At 42.9% G+C, this 19,103-nt stretch overlaps 1 long non-coding RNA gene and 1 pseudogene across 2 annotated transcripts; both read right to left on the reverse strand.

The window, feature by feature from the left end:
* Positions 1–4,560: 4,560 nt before the first annotated feature.
* On the reverse strand, positions 4,561–10,538 carry LOC136503036 (uncharacterized; annotated as a pseudogene).
* Positions 10,539–12,450: 1,912 nt separating this feature from the next.
* On the reverse strand, positions 12,451–17,271 carry LOC136504119 (uncharacterized). 2 transcript variants are annotated; one of them, XR_010770776.1, is made up of 7 exons: positions 16,599–17,271; positions 15,447–15,573; positions 15,089–15,139; positions 13,732–13,797; positions 13,053–13,100; positions 12,910–12,977; positions 12,451–12,830 (listed from the first exon to the last, which is right to left on the reverse strand). It is a non-coding gene; the product is annotated as an uncharacterized lncRNA (long non-coding RNA). The 2 variants fall into 2 exon arrangements; XR_010770775.1 differs by lacking the exon at positions 13,053–13,100.
* Positions 17,272–19,103: the final 1,832 nt, after the last annotated feature.

Here is a 19,103-nt window from a genome sequence, read left to right on the forward strand (position 1 = left end):
ACATGTATATAGAATCAAAGATTATAAAATAGACACGTCCAAAGATCTATACGTACTACATTATTGGGCAGTCCAAGCAACCAGACTCAAATATACCAAACAAGAGTTCGCTGTGATATTAATATCATCGATAACAAAGTAGAAAACAATTGTATGCAAAACCGACAGCTGAGAGCAGTAGAAACTAAATTGGCCCAAAGCTTAGAAGCTAAACTGCATGCAAAACGAACAGCCGAGAGCAGTAGAAAGCAAACCGGGCCAAAGCTTCTAAGTTGCGAGACCTGTAGGGTTTAGCAGCGAGGCAAAACAACGTGAGCTGAAATTAGGTAGGATTCACTGTATCTCATTGAACTTCTTGGAACTTACTTTGATATAGACAAGGGTCGTCCTTTGTAGCTTCGTTACTAACCTTTCTTTAATGTAATTTAGAGGCAGACATGCGAGTAGTTTCTTTAATCAGTTGGACATCTTAAATGGGAGTGCAGTGGAAAGTTGCTCATATCCAACTATATTAATTTTAATTGGAAGCCGCGGGTTTACCCTAACTATTTTGCAGGGGCATCACTGTTGCAACTAGACCTTTTTTCCAGTAGATGGCAAAGCACAGAGCAATTTAAATGTAGGTCTAGTCTTCAAATTACAAATTATTTTAGAAAATACCAAGAACCAAACACAGAAATAGTAAGTAAAATCCAGCTGCAATAATATTTGGATTTGGAGCTGGGATTGGAGACCTGAGGATGTAGCGACCGTGAATAATGTCAACATTGTTGTCCTATACTTTGCCTGCATGGAAGAGATTTGGGAACCATAAATTAGTGGCACAGAGGGTCCTTTTGTCACAACTGCAACAAAACCCATGCACACCTAGAGCCAAAATCAAGTTATGCAATACAAAGGCGGAATTGGACAAGATACATAAAAGGTATTCATGCATGGAATCATAAATCCAAACCTAAAGGGTCTGTGAAGCTAACAGAACTCATCAGACTGTAATGCTATAGAAAAAATTCTCGCTCTCAAACACTGACATCCTATTTTTTAGGTTACATACATAATTAGGTACATACGTCAAGCCAGTTATAGGATGAAAATATTTGTGTCCATCTTTCCAGAATTCCCAATGGGATTGAATCCGTACATAGTTTTCATCAGGTTGAGTAGCCATCTCTCCCAAGCACATGACTAAGAAGTTAAAATATCATGTAATGTTTCATGTTGCTACGTCGGCTGACAATTTGATTTAATATAGCACTACAAAAGATAATCTAAGATTGTAACGGTGAAGTACACAAACCAGCTAATCTGATGACAGAGACTGCCTAACAAATTTTCATTCATTGAGCAATCGCATACTGCATATAACTACTATTAATAGGTTTAAAATGACTCATGGCTTGTCAGCGAATTGCACCTGATGCAAGCTGTCCAACAGTTAAAGGGGTGTTGGGCATTACTCTAATAATTGGCCGTCCAACAGAAATTGAGCTTACTGGCCACACGTTCCTCCTGCCTATTCGTGATGAGCAAACCCACATAAGAAGACTTGGAAAAAGTTCGTACATAGAATGGAAGTAGAGGCAATAGGAAGACACATAGAAGCGATACCTGAAGAAAGTACCTTTTTATAATCTCCAACTGATCCTGAAGAAGCTTGTGGACGATCACTATTTTTTTAAGCATTAGCGTCATACGGTATGCCCTAGAAAATAGAGGATTAATTTGCTGAAGCTGGAGCCAAACTCAAAAGAACATCGAAGAAAGCACCAGTTGGATCCAGTGGAGACGGGGACGCCTCGCGCCGGATCCGCCTGCTCGGCGCAGATCGGCCGCCTCCGTTGCCGGCGCGAGGTCCAGCTTCAGATCCTCCGCCAAGAGGGGCCCCGCGAGCGGCCGCTTCAGATCCACCGCCGAGTTTGCTGACGTGACCTCCCCGTGTCCATCCACGGCTACCACGGAGGCCCCTCCGCCGCCAGAGCCGTCCGCCGCGTCAGGGCCTCAGGTGGCTGGCCGCGCGGCCGTGGGGACGACCGGCGAAGGAGGGGCCAAACCCTAGGCCGCGCGACCCGCTGGCTTGGTTCGCGAGTAGGAAGTGGCGTGGCGGTGGTGTTGGTTGAGGAGGTGGAGGAGCAGGAAGAGGACGAGGAGTGTGGCCGCCGCCGCGCGGAGGGCCGTCGACCGCCGAGTTCGGCCGGCGCCGTCGCCTCAGTGGCGTGGCGACTCGCGAGCGAGGGAGGGAGCGTAGAGGCGAGAGGATGAGGACGGGCACAGCACCGACACAGAGAGTAAATGAAGGACCGAAGGCTCCAGAACCGGCGGACAAGAACAGTCGAAGAAACGATTTCTAGACGTCGAAGCGAAGATCGAAGGGCTGTAAACGACGTTGGCGACGTGGCCACCCTGAGGAGCGGCCGAGGCTCGCTGCTTTGATAGTAAGAAATAAGCATATGCCGTGGCCTCGCAATAGCACTATAGCAGGATGAACAGCGTATGGAACTATGGAACACAGAGCTGTAGCTTTGCTGCGCACATATATGTATACATCATAAGCATACATATATACGGAGTAGGTCACACCAGAATCAAGAAATAGTCATCTTCGAGGCACAATACATGAGCAAACTTTGTGACATATTTTAAGCACAGCAAGAAAATAGTGCAAAACTAAACTACAAGGCAAGAAGAAGAAGGAGAAGAAGAAGAAGAAGATCACAAGACATTCTTAAAGTAAAAAAAGGAAAAAAAGTCTTGAATATTAAGAGTATTGCAAAACTAAACTAGGCAAAACCGCAAAAAAAAAGGTCTATCTAGCCAACAACCGGTTGATTTAGCCCTTTCCATCAACTGATTTTTTTCTATGCACTTACACTGTCTTATAGCTATATTTACACCGACTTATTACTATATTTACAATTTCAATGTAATTTATTGGACAGAGTGATGTAATTTGGGAATAGCATAAATATATGCCAATTTTTTCAAAAAAAATAAATAAATTATTTCTATGGATTCCAGACACCAAAGAAATATGTCAAATTGTTCACAAATTCTTCACAAAATTCAAAAATATATACAAAATCCACGCAAAACTGCTGCAACCGAAAGGGGCGGCGCCGGGGACGCCCGTGCACACGCGTCCCTAGGCAAAACAAAACGGCGCCGACCTCTCACGCAGAAAGAAACGGAGGGAGCAGCGCCTCTCCTCCACTCTTGGTCAACCGGCACGGGCCCCCACGAGCAGTCCCTCTCTCCTTTGCTCACCTACACGCTGCACTACTCGGTGGTGGACACGCAGCCTGGGCGAGCAGGCCACCTACGCGGCTCCCTCGAGAGAAGCCATGGGGAACGGCGGGGGCGACCACGAGGCCGAAGTTATCGGTTGGTTCTCTATCGACGGCTGAGGGAGGACGGGCGAGGAGGATCGAACGTCATCCGATGGCAAAAAAAAACGGTTGAGAGATGTCCCTAAATCAACCGGTTGACCATTAGCATTTCTCAAAAAAATATCATAAGAAATTCTTAAAGTAAAAAATTGAAAAAATGTTTTGAATGTTAAGAGCAATCAACAACTCGATCATATCCCTCAGAATGCCACATCTCAACAGTGTATACAGAGATATTGGTTCCTTCAACCTCCCATCAGAGTGATGAGGAAGGAGCACCAACTCAATAAGCACTCAGATTACTAAAATGTTCATCACAGGGATATGCAGAAATTACATGCACAACATACAAGAGCCAAGAAAAAGGGAAACTGACATTCTGCCAACATGTCACAATGCAACTGCTGATTTGATCTAGTCTTATATCAGCTATAAGCAAAACTTTCCGAAGCAAGCAAAATACATCTCAATTTATCAGCATGTCACAATGCAACTGCTGATTTGATCTAGTCTTATATCAGCTATAAGCAAAACTTTCCGAAGCAAGCAAAATACATCTCAATTTATCAGCTTGCTGAGAAACCTTTTCCCCGTCTATAAATAGAGAATTTCCAAATGATACGCCAAGAGTATATGCTCTGTAGAAAAAAGATGCCATTTATCTTGACCCAATTGGATTATGATCAGATTAAGCTTCCTCCACAACATCAAAGTATTTCTCAAGCAGTCATGCTAAGTGCACAAGAACCATCCAAATAGCATCAAACTATTACATTGCAGCAAAATGGAGGGCAAAAACTCAAGAACTTCTAAGAAAATACTGAAAAATGATGTTTGAAAAACAAGATACAAGGAAATAGAACCAAGAGGAATGAGTTAGTATGGACAAATACTGCATTTCAGTGGTCATCTACAATCGCAAAAATAAGAATAAAAAACACATGAGTTTCATGTTTGCCATATCAATTTCAAATAAGCAACAATTATTATGTATGATGACAGTTGACCAATGTCATAAACATACCTATGCCCTGTTCGCTTAGCTGATAAGCCATGGCTGAAAGTACTGTTGGCTGATTTGTTGTGAGACAAAAATATTGTTCATTGGCTGAAAAAGTACGGCTTATAAACCAAGCGAACAGGGCGCTAATCAGACCAGTCCAAATAATACATGCTACTACCATTGACCTGCTGCTCTATCTTGATGCAACTTGTCTCTCTCCTCTTTCATCTTGTTGGCAATCTCAATTAGCTTCGGGTTAAATAAACGATCCATAACATATTTCTTTTCCTCTGCTTGTATTTCTTTTATGGCACTTGGGTATGGATTTGGAGGTGGCTTCTTTCCTTCACTGCAGGCAATTTCTTTCAGTTCCTTGTATGCTTTCTTCTTTGCTTTCTTCTGTGTCCGATACTCCATCTAGAAAAAGGATGGTGATTATACAACAGATATATCTAATAAAACTGGTAGCGTTCAAACTTGAGACTCAGTAACTTCTAATATAAGTACAGTGAGGCCCAGAATTGAATTTTCTGTTTAATGGTGTTTGATAAAAATAAACAAAAGGATTATAGAAAAGGATGGATAAACTGAGATGAGAAACTAGTCCTGTGGTTTGGTGACGCACAAAAGTGCAAAGGCACTATGTTTGCCGCAGCAGCTGTACTCTTTCAGTTTAGAAACATAGCATTGTTGTAGTTACAGGTATAAGGTGGGACTCCATTTTTTGAATCCGAATTAGCGAGGGGGATGGCAGATGTTACAAGACTTGAAGACTGCTTTAGTGCTTTATCAAATCTACTGTAATTGTTTCATCAAATAGTGCAATTGTTTGAAAAACATTAAACATTGCCCTTGGTATACATATGTTTACCGCAATCTCTCGTTGGGTACCACAGAAGCTAAAAGGCAAGTTTTATAGGACGGTGATTAGACCTGCTATGTTGTATGGTGCAGAATATTGGCCTACGAAAAGACGACATGTTCAACAGCTAAGTGTCGCGGAAATGCGTATGTTGCGTTGGATTTGCGGTCATACAAGAAGGGATCGAGTTCGGAACGATGATATATGTGATAGATTAGGGGTAGCGCCAATTGAAGAAAAGTTTGTCCAACACCGGTTGAGATGGTTTGGACATGTGCAACGGAGACCTCCAGATGCACCGGTGCGTAGTGGAATCCTAAGCCAGGATAGTAACGTGAAGAGAGGCAGAGGATGACCGAAGTTGACTTGGGTAGAGGCAATAAAATGAGACTTGAAAGGATGGAATATACCCAAAGACTTAGCCTTAGATAGAAGTGCTTGGAAGACAGCTATTCACGTGTCTGAACCTTGATTGCTTCTGATGGGTTTCAACTCTAGCCTACCCCAACTTGTTTGGGACTTAAAGGCTTTGTTGTTGTTGTTGTTGTTGTTGTAACTGGCTGAATATGGTAAGCCCAGTTGGAATAGTGAACTCTGCCAAGCTGGATTATTCAGTTACAGCACTTCAAATTGAGCTCTGCCTAAGCAGCCCTTTAGCTAATTTAAACAACACTAGCTGTAAACCTGAATGAGTCTGGAATTCTGGATCCAGTAAAAACAAGACAAAAAGAGAACTGTAACTCAATAATCACGAAATGATAGGTATTTATGTCATTATTGGAAATCAGTAACTCAGGATCTAGAATTAATGAGCATAACCACAGCCAAGTAAATTCTACAACTGAAGAATTCAAGCCGTTGCAACTCATAACTGTTCTATCTATCTATTCGGTTAACTAAACACCACAAATATCACAAACCACAAACAAAAAGTGAACAACAGTGCTTCATGTCTGATGAGGCCAACTGAAGTTGTAGTGCAGTAAGCGTACCATGACAAGCTGTATCAACAGATAACCATGCCCTCAAACAGAGAGATAGAAATCTCCCTTACAACAGGGTCCTCAAGCAGAGAACCAGGAACCCCCATGGCCCATCCCTAAAGACAAACCTTGACTAGCGGCTAAGAAAGCAGCAGACAGAAGAGAACCATTGCTGCACAGAGCAGGGTTCAGCTCATGGACATCAAGAAATCACATAAGAAAAGAGAAGGATCTTACTTGATTGCATCATGGTAGAGCGAATCTGGATGTTTTTTGTTGAACTTCCTAACATACACATCCTCAGGAAACTCGATTTTCTTGATCTTCCCATCTGGGCGAGGAAATATCACTGGCGGTGCCCTAATGAACAAGCGTCACTTGTTTCAGTAAGCCAGAAAGCAGCATGAAGAACAAGAAAGGAAATGTTACATGAGGCAACTGATATGGCACTTTTAAACAATTTATTAAGCATACATAGACTCACCAGCCACCTTCGGTTCATACACATGTAGCACAACTGAACCAAACGAAACACAATAATACAAACCCGCTGACGACAACAGAAACTACAGCCAAGAATCACATCTATATATGCAATACCACGGGGGCTCAGGGTTTTATTTAGAGAACCGTTAGGAACCAACACAGCGGTTTCAGCACAAAATCATGTCAATATTGCTACATCACTACAAATTATAGATCCATTGTCCATGGGTGATCAATCAAATGGGGCCTATGCGATTGCTAGTAGAGGAGTTATTTATTTATTCACAGAATCCAAACAACCCTAAGAGGAGCCATCAACAGCAAGCAAATGGTCCACTGTCCTGACACTAACGGCGTCACGGATTCGAGAAATGCAAGTGTAAAGACCAAAGTTTTGAAAATCAACGATTACGTCTCGCCTAGGCGCGCCTAGTCGCTAGGCTATGGCCTGGCGCCTGGACTAGGGGGGTAATCGCCCCTCTAGGCGGGCGGAGCGACTAGGCGGAGCTAGGCGGCGACTCGGCGGCGCCCAGGAGCCCTAGGCGGCGCGGAATCGAGCTAGGCGGGCGACGCGGGCCATCGCGCGCGAAAGAATGGCTCCGCGGGTGAGCGCGCGCGCGCGCAGAGCTCTAGGCGCGGGAAAAAGCCGCGCGCTGCTGCGCTAGAGAAGGGGAGAGAAAGTCGTACTCGCCTCGACCTCGACCTCCGCCGGGAAGCAGGTCCCGCCGGCTGCGCTGCTCGCCTGGAAGCAGATCCTGCCGGCGAGCCTCCTCCCCGCCTGGCAAGACCCGCCGGCGACGCTACTCCCCGCCGGTCTCCTTCCTCCTCGACAAGCTCATCCCCGCGGGTCGTGCTCCTCCCCGCCGGAAACCAGGTCCCGCCGGCTGCGCTGCTCGCCTGGAAGCAGATCCCGCCGGCGAGCCTCCTCCCCGCCTGGCAAGACCCGCCGGCGACGCTGGTCCCCGCCGGTCTCCTTCCTCCTCGACGAGCTCGTCCCCGCGGGTCGTGCTCCTCCTCGCCGGTCTCTTCGTCTTCGTCGCCAGAAGCTCCTCCCCGCCGGTCTCCTCCCAAAGGTCTGTATGTCCTCCTCCCCTGCTCCTATGTTTCCTTCCCCTGCTTTGTCTATTTGAAAACATATACAGCCGGTCTACATTCAATTCAACAACAGGCTGATTAATAAGAGAGCAAAGATCAAGTCAAAGAAAATTACTGATGTTCTCTTGTCTAGTGATACAACTGAAGCTCAAGGTTTCCTCCAAGAGAATGGAGATGATTGTGCATTAGTTGTCTTTAGAGATGAGGACGATGAGGAAGAACTCATGGAAGGTACAGGGATACCTTGGTCTGTGCTTGGAGATGCAGTGGGAGCAGAAGAACAACTAGAGCTGCGTAGAAGTGCAAGGGTGAGAGAGCTCTATGAAGAAGAGTTTGAGTCCGAAGAAGAAGAGTTTGATGAAGATGAGGATGACTATGTGATGGATGAACCCTACTGAAGAAGTGTGAGACAGCTTCATGTCATGTTTTAGCTTTTATTATGCATCCATATATCTTTAACTTATGAACTTAGAACTCCTGCTGTGTGCTTGTGTTTTGTGTTGTGAGAACTGAGAATCATCAATCATGTGATGTAATGTAGTGCTAGTCTACTATCCATTTTATATTCCGTGTTGCTGCCTGCTGTCCCTTCATGTTTGTGATTTCAAAAGGCTATCCTATGCTGCTGAAATGCTGATAATGGATGGGAGAAGGCTCAGACCTCAGATAAGTACCTAACTTGCTATTTCCTATTTTTTGTATCACTTGTATTGATACCCAATTGCATCTAAAAGTGTTGTCCACTTCTATTGCAGCAGTGCTGCAGGAAATTCAGTGATCAGTAGTGTATCAACTGCAACTAAGGACAAAGGATCTAAGGTATGTCTACTGATCCTTCCCTATTTTTTATCTAAATTATTTATGATTTATGCTATAAATGTATATATTATATATTGATATATAAATATAAATTGGCAAAACACCTAGAAAAATGCCTAGCATCGTCTAAGCTAGCCTAGGCTGGACTAGTCGCTAGGCTAAGAGTCATCGCCTAGATTTCACCTATCGCCTAGCAAAACTTTGGTAAAGACACAGCTAGGGACGGGAAAAGCGAGAGGTTGTCATAGCGAGAGCACTGACTCTTCCATCGCCTTGAGCCAACCTGGGCTCGGGCCTGGCGAGGCCCTTCACCAGCTTCCGCATCTTCGTCAGCAGGCCCCCCCGCATGTACGACACCTCCCTCCTCTCTGCCGCTCCGCTCCGCTCCGCTGCGGGAGGCTCCCTCGCCGTCGGAGAGATCCGAAGTCTCGCAGAGGCGGAGGCGCTGAGAGACAGCACCGCAACAAAATGAAATTGGAAGTCTCATTTGCTCTGTCCGAGTTGTGAGCGATCACAGCATTTCTGGTAGGCGATGCATGTAGCGTAGAAAAGACGTGATATCTATACTCGACACTTCTCTCCCAGTTCAAGAATTTCAATCCTTTTTAAATTGGAGGATCACGAATTTCAACTAGTTGAAGAAAGAAAAGGGCCAATTTGTACTGTAGAAGGGCCCAGTAGGTTACGGCTAGCTTTCAACTGGGCCGGCCGGATCGGACTGGTCCTTACAAGGACGGGCCACAGCCGATGTCCGAGGTCCATTTCCTGTGGCCAGAACCCAAATGTTTAAGACTATAGTTGTCACAAGACGGCTGTCTCGTTTCTCCAAAATAATAATAATAATAATAATAACAACAAAACCAAAAACCCAAGACGACTGTCTCTTTTTCTCAAAAACAAAAAAGAAAAAGAAAAAGACGGCTGTCTCAAGTCATTTGAATGAATATGTAAAAGAAGTGTATATCTTTATACAACACCATAGAAAATATGCAGCACAGTACCGGAACCGCCTTCACAATGGCAGCTCTATGACGTACAACCATATGTACCAGAACTGTATGAGAATACACATCATCATCATTACTAGAAGGGGAGACGCTAGCGTCCAGACGTCTGCCCCAAGAGGCATCGAGACGCAGCTCCCATCCAGCCTGTAAAGTTATCTGGTTCCACCCATAACAGAGGGGATAGCCCACGCTCGCGCCCTGCTGCACACACAAGCGGGGACCGCCCATGCCCCTACCGCCATCCCCCTCCCTTTTCCCGCGCTCGCCGCCGTGCCGCGTTCCATCCCTCCGCTTCCCATGCGCATGCACGACGGCAGGTGGGTCACATTACAACATGAGCAACATTAGATCTACTTTTGCAACATCCAGATGAAACACTTGCAACATACGTCTGAAATAACTGGAACACTTGCAAACATACGTCTGAAACACCAGAAAAACACATGTGTAGCCATTGCAAAATATATGCAACATCCAGATGAAACAGTAGAAACATATGTTTGAAGCATAAACATACGCTTGCAACCATACATATATATGCAACATCTAGATCTACTCTTGCAATATCCAAATAAAACACTTGCAACATATGTCTGAAACATATGAAACAGTCGGAACATACACTTGAAACATACGTGTATAGCCATTGCAATATGTGCAACATCTTGATCTATTTTTTGCAACACCGATATAAAACACTTGCAACATACCTCTGAAACACTTAAAACATACGTTTGCAAAACTTGCAACGTCGCGATTGTCCTCCATGGAGTTGTTCACAACGTGGCTCCGGATACTAGTTGTCAGTCGCTTGATAGCCCCTGCAGCTGACAGGGAGGATGAGCGGCCGGTTAGGGCGGCTGGGCGGTGGCCTGATTGGTAGGGCGGCGGCGGCGGCATGGCTGGAGGAGGCGACAGCTCGGCCGGGGTGGGCTGCCGTGCTCTATGCCATGCAACCATATCTACAGAAACTTATGATAATGCACATCATCATGCGAGAAGATCAAGCCACAGAAATGCATGAGAAGCTATAGAATACTTCCCTTTATGTATTAGTCAGCTTCTGAAACTAGAATATAATTACTCTGTTGATGAATGAATTCACTCTTTCTTTCGCAAAAAAAAAAAAAAAGAGAAAGAAATGCACGAGAAGCATACCAATATACTATAACTACGTACAACTAGTTTGGCAATCACTATAACCAAATGTATGGACAGAGACTGCACTGCACAGTGGACAGAGATCATTTTCGCTTAGGGCACCATTTGCTTAATTAGGGACATGTATCACAAACACCATTTGCGTAGTGGACTACTAGTACCCTCACTACTGCAACCAGTTACCCTCACTACTCCCTGACACGTCCACCAGTTCCCACGGTGCTACTCCTGCTGTACAGTACTACTACACATGAGCATGCGAACAGGGCCCCACTAGGCGTCACCTCACCTTCACCTCTGTCGCAGTTCCGCGCTGCCGAGTACTCCTCCGTCAAGAAAACATGTGACTACGTTCGCAAAATTAGTTTATATCTGATCAAATTTCTAGCGAATATTATTCATATTTATGACTCTAAATTCATTTACTAAAAAATAAATTTTATAATTAATCAAATGATATTTATTTAATATTATAAATATTTATATTTTTTTTATCTATAACTAAGTAAATGCCCATGCGCTGCAACGGTACATATTGTGGGGGGCGATTGCACGAAGCCGGGGTGGACATCGCGCGTGGGGCGAGTGCCAGGTGCACGATATGTTTTAGTTGTAGAGATAGAGATAGATTTTAGAAAGATTAGCAATAATTTTTTTATAAGTTTGTGTTTTACAATACATACATGTTATCCGGTATTTTTTCCCGTTGCAACACCCGAGCATTCACCTTAATCATAACAAGTTTAAGTTTCACAATACATGTTCTGCAATATACTGTATAATTAATAACCTAATCTCCCAATAGTTTGACCAGGAGAATGTGCTTTGCATAGACACCAAGCTGCAGTTGGTCAGCAATCAAAGATGATTCAGAAGATTTTCATATCCAAGATGCGACGTTTGACTTCTTGCAGCTAAAGCATGCGGATGGCTCAAGCTATAGTTAGAAGTATCCTGCATATAAGTTGTTTGTTAATTTTTAAAGTTAAAGTACTATTGATATCTAAAAAAAAAGTATCGACGTGTGATGCATTACCTCTTTTATGGAGTTAGAACCTTTTTATATGTGATATTCTTTATGAATATATCTTTTGTCAGTTTCTTCTTCCCCTTTCCTTTCCCTTTCCCCTTATTGACATCCTTCTCAGCAGCCCGCACAGCTAGAATCCTAATATATGTTCGATCTTGCCATAGCTCTTAATAGCGCCACATATAATCGGCCGTGTGAGAACACTGATTGTGCCAAGCATACCCCGATGTTTGGAATAGTCTGCCCCTGGCCTTGTTAACGGTCATCACGAAGCTGAGCCGAATAGGGAACTGCTTTCGCTTAAATTGAAAAGGGAACATCTCGTCATCCGACGGGCATAAGGGTTTGCGAGGCAGAAAAACCCACTTTCCAGCGTGCTGTCCCAACACAATTTATGCGTGTATTCTTTTGGAACCCCCGTATGATAAGCCTGGTACCATTACAAAGTCCGTTCGCAGGGTCAATGTTCCTAAGCAATATGACCGGACAACCAATCTTTAGCTTCAACACATATGGAGATAGACCATTGGGTGTCAAAGTGTTTAGGAATTTCTCAGGGTAGTAGTTGTTCGGATCATCCATCGCACAATCAAAACTATGGTACACCATCTCATCCCCGTAGAACCAACCTAACATCTTTATATTAATCATATCAACCCAGTCATTTCGTGTAGATAAGATCACTCGAGAGGTGATATAATCTTTGCTTGACATATTTGCATTGAGGTTAGGGAATATGCTATCAATTAGAGTATCAAGGTCACTGTCTTCCCCCGTGTGTGGTATGCATATATCATGAGAAAGACGGATTTCATCATCAACAGTTGCCTCCTTAGATCCTCCACCGACACGCATATGTTAGGATGCATTACAACCGGTCGTTCCAATAACATGTTGATTTTTTCTTTGACGATAGGCTTCACGACGCCTCTTATTAATTGCATCCTTTTGTTGTTGCCATCGAGCTCTATCCCTTTCCCTCTTACGTACTTTAGCATCGGCTGCAGTTAATTTTGAATTAATATAAGTTAACATACACATAGTACATGCCGTGTAATATTTGATACAATGCTATATCACCTTCTTTGGAGGTGTTAGTCTTGTCTCCCAATGGTGCACGAGAATTATTATCCATTGTATGAATATATCTATAATAAAATAATGCAATTAGCACTTAAAGGCTATAATGAATCAAAGATGTATCAAACAAAAATAATCAATGCCTTTTATTTCTTCAGGACATCAAAAAGGATGAGGTGTAAAAACTATCCCTGAGATAAGAAAAATAATTAGCATACATAACCCAAAAAAAATGACAGAAACTGCTGCAAGGTTAAGAGATGAAAATGCATTGCATTTTATTTATAGGATGATAATTAGTTTCTAAAGCATGGCAGTGTGCTGCAAGAAGCAAAGAGGTGGCAGTAGACTAAGTGCACTATAATTTTTCTGAATTTTATTCACGCTGCACCAGGCGAAATGCAGTAGTAACTATACAACCAGGTGAAGGCATATGTCATGTTGCAGTTCTGAAAGAGACCTAGTTTGTACAGCATGGCAGTTTGTTGCAAGAAGCAAAGAGGTGGCAGTAGACCAAGTGCACTATAATTTTTTTCTGAATTTTATTCATGCTGCACCAGACCAAGTGCAGTAGAAACTCATCAGTGAGTTACAAACTCCAGAAATGAAATTGTTTCAGTGAGCTAGAGAGCCATGAAAGTTCCTAGCTACAAACTCAAATTGGTTAAGTGAGGTAGTTGTGAAATTTCTACCAACTCCAGTACTGAAATTCTTAGGTAGACAACTTCATACTGAATGGGGATGTATATTAGTTTGCCAAGGTGAATCAAGTAAAAAACTACATTGCTAAACACCATATCTGGAAAGTGTGTACATAATTACCTGAGAACCGGTGAAGGCTCACAATCTTCCATGGACCTTCACTCAGTGATGGGAATTCTCAGCAACCTAAGGAAATATCAGAAAGAAGAGTTAACTAATCACATGCTCCACTGTGATGAGATAATTCATCGGTCTACTAATAATCAACAAAAAGCTTTCTGAGAAGGTAGCCCATCACGGCTCAGTTATGTTGATTTTTGCCTAAGCTGGCTGTATATTCATCCACAAAACAAACTGTGATCAATCTAATTACCAAAATTAATTTCGCCAAATGGACTGTTAATAAGACATATTAGAGTAAGTTTCATATGTGGTCTCTAAAGTTGTTCCACTTTCTCTTTTACATCCAGAAACTATTACTGAAGCTGAAGGAACTATGTGCCTGCAACTGGATACAGTGGAACACCAGCTTTCATGTTCATCAATTTTATAATTGTTTGCCCCAGTCAAGCATTAGTAGAGCACGTGGTCCTAAATCTATACTGAATTCAGATCCTGAATTGAGATTTAGGACCACAGTGAGGCGTGAATGGATGCATTGATTAAACAGGTAGAAAAAGAAATTAAACAGATAGTAAAAGTAGCACAATAAAATCAAAAAATTTATATGGCAAAGGTGCTGCTGCATCCTTTTTTAGTCAAGGCTGGTTGCTAGTAGAGTTTTAGTTCTTACCCATGGATTGTTCTCTAGAAATTGCGGAGCATGGATTGAAACTTCAGCTAGCATTAATATCGTTGAAAGTTTAAACTGAATACTTAGATGGCATGACAATATAAAATAAGATTCCATGTATTTATAACCGATCCATAAGTCAACATACATATTTAGTTGAGAGGAAAAGAACTACTGCAAAGAGCATGCCACATTTTATGTTGTAAGGACCAGTATGCACACTCTGCACACAGAGCATATGGTACATTTTTGTGAGAAATAACATCACTCGATTAATCCATTGCTCCATTGGTATGATTCCCATAAGTCATAGGTTTCAGTTAGTACAGTTCTGAACAATCTGATGAGGTTCCAGTGGTAACAAATAATTAGCAGCACTACTATGAAATCAGGAGGTCCTCCAGTGGTATAAACTAAGTCGTATGAAAAAACATGTGCCAAAAATCATGAACAAGCTTTCAGTAAAAAAAACATGAACAAGATGCACTGGAACACATGTTTCTTTCATAGATTCATGAATAGAAGCTAATTTTTTCATGCTAGACCTTGGGATGCAAACAACTATACATGAATTCCATTTTGTCTGTGAAATTTAGAGCAACAAGGGCAATGCAATATACTGTCTGCCAATGAATAGTAATGAACCAACAACTAATAGAATAGACCCTCTCGTCCAGCACTTACAGAAATAGCTTGCAAAAAAATACACACCTGCACAAGCTTGACAAGAGTGATCTGCATAGGTATCAAATCATTATATCAGTGTTAATCTTTCGGTCATTCTATACTGAAAAGTAGAAAACTATATAGATTACTTAAGTTGATATATTTCGATCACACAGAGAGCAGCTTCTCTTTTGGTCTTACCTTATGAAACAGAAAAATGTTCTACCACTCAAGATGATCCAGAGTAGAAAAAAGTGAAGACTATCTTTTGTTATTTCAAGAAATTTGTAATTGTAAGTAGAAGTGAAATTCTGCAAGCAGATATGATGATCACTAAACAACAAAATTATAATCTTGAAAATATTCAGGGAATGACCATTGACTACTTGGCTGTGGGCAGACCGTGCTTTAGTTTCTGCTTCTTATGATCGTTGCATGCCAACACTCGACGATTGGTGCATGGTGTCAGACGGTGTATCCCCCAAACAAGGTTGGTCCTTGAGCTATCAAAAAAAGAAAGGAAAATGTTGGCAGTACTGACAGAGATAACACTGCAGATATCCAAATGCCTAATAATGGCCTATAGTTGCAGTAGTGGCACAAGCAAGTACTATGTAGTAACTCATTATCTTGGAACTTGAGTACTCACTGATTTGCAGGCTAAAAAATTTGACAACAACCATGTTAGCATTTTGTGCCCTTTTCATTTTTTTCCTACTAAAGACTGCCATTTAATAAATTATTGTCCCCTGTTATAGACTTATAGTATCATATTTAAAGAAATCTGCGATCCAGTATGGCACCAAAAAGGTTCTTTCTTCTTATTTGCAATGACTGAACTTACCAGTTTTACAATTTGAATGCTTGTCTTTACTTACCATCTTCTGCATATTTACCTTCTTCACAGCATCTACTGATTATATGTGATTATTATTTTCCTAAGGTGCTCTCTGAGGTGAACTATGTGCCTGCAACTGCATACACGTTGTCCTAAATCTATACTGAATCGAGATCCTTTTCCTCCTTTATATTTCATTTTGTTTGTGTTTCTGCATACCAATTGCCAGACAGTGAGCAGTGAATGGAGGCATTGATTAAACAGATAGATTGTGTTAAAGAAAAAGAAGCACAACAAAATAAAAAAATGAGGACAGCTCAAAATCAATAAATCCATGTATTTAGATGGCATAATTCCATGTATTTATAAGTGATCAGTAAGACAACATACATATTTAGTCAACAGGAAAAGAACTACTGCAAAGAGCATGCCACATATTATGTTGTAAGGACCAGTATGCACACAATGCACGCAGAACATATGGTACAAAAGTCCATATCATTTCACCATTACCTAAAGATTTCACCATCACCAAGAATAGATCAATCTGTGTTCTTTTGTATTGTTTCACTTTCACCTTGAACATTCAGCAGGTTGTTTCAGATTTGCACCACATAAAGAGCTAGAATTGTAAAGTCAACTTGATACTGCTGCATTTCAGAAGTGGCAAGAAAATCAGAGACACTGTACCTTTGGATGGCCAGATCAACGAGCTCCTTGATGGCGGCGTCGAGCGCGTCGCGCTGGGCCTTGGGCGCGGGCACCTAGTGCCCAGCACTGCTACGCCGATTGAATCTGGAGGCGGCGGCGGCGTGACAGGGAGGGAGAGGAGGCGGCGGTGCGGGCGAGCGCGCGGAGCGAGGACGATGGCGTGGCCGCGAACCTCGGCGGTCCTTCTCCTTCTCGGCGATCCGTCGGCCGTGGATTGGGGGCTCGGGGCGGGGCAAGGACAACAGAGCGGGCGCGCACGGCGAGGTCACGCTCTCCGTGGTCGGGCCTTCTCTTTCTCGGCACGGCGTTGCGGCGGCGGCGTCAGCGAGCGCGGACGTGGTGCTCGACGACGGCAAGTGCGACGGTGAGAACGACGGCGGGCGAGGTCGAGCTCTGCTTCTCGGCAATCCGTCGTCGGGCCTTCTCCTTCTCGGCACGGCGGTGGCGTCGGCGAGCGACGACTAGGGCTGCTTCCTGTGTACTTGGAGCGATGGGAAAGGATGCCGCGGATCTTTTATACGTGAGTGGAGCTGATTTCCTTTGTACATGATTGGATCGGTGGACAAGATCTGCGTGATTTCAGGAGGAGATCATGAGCGCCGGGGAAGAGAGCAGGGAGGAAATCACGCGCGTGCCGGGGAAAGCGAGCGAGTATCGGCCGCCTGTGAACGATTGGTTCACCAATGTTTTTAGTTGTATATTATACGTCAATGATGCGTCAGTGCCTGCGTACTGCGAGCAAATACTCGGACTAGGGGATCGGAGTATGCAGTTAACTATTCTATAATGGGTACGGTGCAATAGCATGCAGATGCAGGACCATGAGTACGTAATTTTAATCTTCGCCTTCAATTTAATTTCTACTATTATTATCCTTGGTATGATGATTACGCCTAATGTTCCAACATTAAGACATGTCATGTAGCAAAATATGAATATAATCTGGTTAAGAAAAGAAACAAATAATAGATGAGGATTTAAGAATCATGAATGATTGTCTTTTAGCAAAATGGATTTTGAAGATTTTCCACGAACCTGATGAGCTGTGGTTCAAGATTGTTAAAGCTAAATATATGGATGAAGATGGTTTCTTTGGATCTAAAGCCAAGGGGGTCTCCCAGTTTTGGCAGGGGCTTCACAAAGTGAAGCACCTGTTTAAATGGGGAGCAGTGTTCGAGGTCAGAAATGGGAAACACTGCAAATTTTGGAAAGATTGTTGGATCCAGAGTGTACCTTTGAGCATCTCTTATGAAAACATCTTTAAATTGGTCAGAGGTCCTCACTGCTCTGTGTCTGAATGTCGGGAAGATGAGGCTTGGGTCATGGATTTTAGGAGGACTCTATCTGTAGATGAATTCAACAGCTGGCTGAACCTGGTAGACTCCCTACAGGGATGTACTCTGCAGCATGATGCCAACTAGTCCATCACGCGCGCCTTTGCGCACGCCGGTAATTAAACGGAAATCAAACCGTGCAGCTAACGGTGTTTATCTAGATCTCAATACAGGCATAAGTACCGAGAAATGCAGTGCAGAGTCTACTCCATATATGATTTGCTGTTTTCGGGGATGTAATAAGTTGAAACTTGCAGGATGCATATATTACTTGTGAAATGTGTGGCAAAGTTCATACACTTTTCACCGACTAACAAAGCAGACACTGACAGGATTGGACCAACAAAGTCATTAAAATGTGGCTGTCATTAACTGATTTCAGAATTAGTAAATGGTTTTGTTTGGGTAGCTTTCAATAAGTAGCTTGTAGACTAATAATTACAAGACCTGTACATGAAAAGTATGCTTGTCCTTGGTAACTCAACTAAGCTGAAAACTAAGCCGGCACCATGTATTTACTTATTTTGGGGTCCCAGTTAGGGAGGCCCTATGAGTAGTTTTTGTCGGAGGGTCCTTTGAAGACGTTGCCTTGTCTCCGTAATTTATATATGAACGTTGTCGAAGCATGTTAGACCTCTGTGGATATAATGTAGCAGTCCTAATGTTTTGTGGAAATGATGATTGACCTGAATTTTTCATAGTAGCCTGTTTGGTAACTTGTGGAAATGAGTTGATGAATGCACTGAGAGGAAGAAAGCCGCTGAAATGCAACACAGAGCAAAGTATCAAAGTTACAGATGCGGTACTGAAAGAAGAACAAAATGACCAACTGAACCTATAAATCACTACAATGGAAAAATAGCAGGAATTTAGTGAATAAGAGTGGCTTCAGAGAGAAACGAAATGGCATCATCTGATCTCTTGTAGTTAGGCACAATGGAATGCACTGAGAAATACCAGCCTTTGTAACAATCCAAATTGGGAGCACATACAGCAAAGATGGAAAACTGTAGCCAAGTATTGCTCATGCACGGAGCATAGATTTTCCATAAATTTCGAGGAAAATGTATGAAAAGCAAAGGAAGTTGACTGAAACCGAATAAAGCGAACATGTACAACGTGTGCAACTAATTGAACTGGGATTTTTTTT

The sequence above is a fragment of the Miscanthus floridulus genome, chromosome 14, assembly GCF_019320115.1.
Source record: "Miscanthus floridulus cultivar M001 chromosome 14, ASM1932011v1, whole genome shotgun sequence".
NCBI lineage: Eukaryota > Viridiplantae > Streptophyta > Magnoliopsida > Poales > Poaceae > Miscanthus > Miscanthus floridulus.